This window comes from Echinops telfairi, unplaced genomic scaffold (assembly GCF_000313985.2).
Source record: "Echinops telfairi isolate 266 unplaced genomic scaffold, ASM31398v2 ScPeMD7_443;HRSCAF=831, whole genome shotgun sequence".
In the NCBI taxonomy this organism is placed as follows: domain Eukaryota; kingdom Metazoa; phylum Chordata; class Mammalia; order Afrosoricida; family Tenrecidae; genus Echinops; species Echinops telfairi.
In genome coordinates, this window is record NW_022104341.1 from 28405085 (window position 1) to 28407354 (window position 2270).

The following is a 2270-nucleotide window of genomic DNA, read 5'->3' on the forward strand; positions in this document are numbered from 1 at the left end:
AAGGAAAAGAATTTTCCTAATTTTAGACAGGTTCCCATTCACTTGTACAAGGACCAGAAATTCAACACCGTTTTGAGGAGACACAATTCAACTCATAACACGCCCCACTATCCAGGTCAGATTAACTCAGAGTATGTAACGGTCTCCCCCAATAAAATGATTTAAAAAATAAATAAAAATAAAATACACCCAGCAAAGTCTAACAACTTACTGTTCAAGAGGTAGAACTTAAACTTCTCCCACTGAGTGTGCGCCGGACTTGGTGACTTGCTCCTAATGAACAGATAGAGTGGCACGAATAGTCCATAACTCCCAGGACTAGATCATTGAAGGCACTGTGCCTCCGTCCTTGCTCCCATTTGCATCAGTTGCCAGTGTGCAGGTCATAGACTGCATATGCAGCCTGATGCTGAGGTCTGTACAAGTATCCTCATGACCAAAAGAGATCAAGGAAGAAGGTACAATGCCTTCTAAGATCTAGTCTTGGAAGTTACAGACTTTTACCTGTGTGGCCATATGGTGAGAACGAGGAGGCTTTCCACTCCTATAAAGAGTTACAGTCTTAGAAACTCACAGGAGCCTTTTCCCGCTGTCCTATGGGATTGCTATGAGCCGGAATTGACTGGGTGGCAGTAAGTTTGAGGGTTTTTGTGTTTCAATGGTGAGTCCTATCTATTAAGGCCCCGAGGCCCCCTGCCAACACTCAGCACTAACTTGCTAGGCATATGAGTGAATCGCTTGGAGATGGCTCTTCCAGACCCAGCCAAGCCTTCAGATTGCTGTAGCCCCAGGGGGTAACTTGATAGCAACCTCATGAGAGACCCTTCATCTCTTCATTCTTGGTTTTCCATGTACTCATTCTGTGGTCCTTTCTCTCCTCCACATGGGAGACAATTCTTTATGTGTCTGGCACTTTTTTTTCATGTCTTGTGAGCAGAGGTATTAACTACCCTTTGGCTCTGGATGATATTTTCTAGGAGGTTTGTGTAGTGTGTAGCCTTGGAAGATAGGCATAATAGACCCCTCTGTAGCAAAGATCAGGCAGGCTTGCTTGCTTCCCATGATAAAATACCATATATACTTGTGTATAAGCTGAGTTTTTCAGCACATTTTTTTAATGCAGTTTTTGTGGTAACTAACATTAGGTGCCTCGGCTGATATTCGGGTCGACTTATACTCGAGTATATATATATATATTTGGATTCCATAAACTCAGTGTTCCTGAGCTATAATGCAAATTTACTCTGTGTAATTTTTCACATCATCCTGATGACACTTGAAGGGCAAAAGTAACTGAAACAAGCAAGATGTTATATGAATTACTGTGCTTTGAATAATATGGTTCTGATGTCTCTGACCCAGGAGTTTCATGTCTTTTGGCAGTATTTATGAAACTATTGAAGACTAACTAATCAGCCTGTAAGTGTGATAAAGTTGTAGGACTCTCCATGGTACTTGATAGTGTTAACTCATTCTCTCATCCCAGAAAGCTGTAGTCATGCCACCACTTCTCAGTGCATTCTTTCATTCATTCACCCAATTAAAATGGATCTTGACACTGAATCTCTAGCTGTCTCCTATTTTCACCGCACTTTTTGCTGATACATTTGAGCAAATATTCATATTTCAGGAAGACCAATCTTGAACATATTTTTTCATCTCTGTTTAGCCTGTTACATCTCCTTCCAACTGCCCCCCCCACTAAACCCTGACACTTAACAATTTTAAGATAATGTTGGCAATTTACCTTTTCTGGGAAATATTTATCCCCTTTAAAAAAAGCACCTTGACTTTGGTCCTATTCTACACTCCCACTTGTGTTTTCTTTGACCTCCTTCAAGTACTTAGCTCTTCTGTATTATACAACAGTAGCTTATCAGAGACATGCATTTGTGGTGTCTTTTTAAATCTCGGGTTATCCCATAGAGATGTCTTTTCTCCTGCATCCTATAAGAAAGCGCTCAAGAGGAGGAAACTAGGCTTTTGTTTCCTTCGATGTACAGGTCTGGGCAGCGTATGCTTTGCTGTGTAGTCACTATCCGGTGCTGGCACATCAACATGTTCTCGTTTCCTGGGATAATCTTACCCTGGTTTGATGACATCGCTTTGCTTTTTGAACATAGGTTTAGAAACAGTCACCGAAATAGTTCCAGACCCGGGAAGCAGATGGCAACTCTGGAAACCGCCTCTGGCTGCTGCCGCAGAGCCATTTCTCTTTTGTGGCCCAAGTCTCTCTTCTGAGTCGTAGCCTTTATCCCAGACTTTTTACT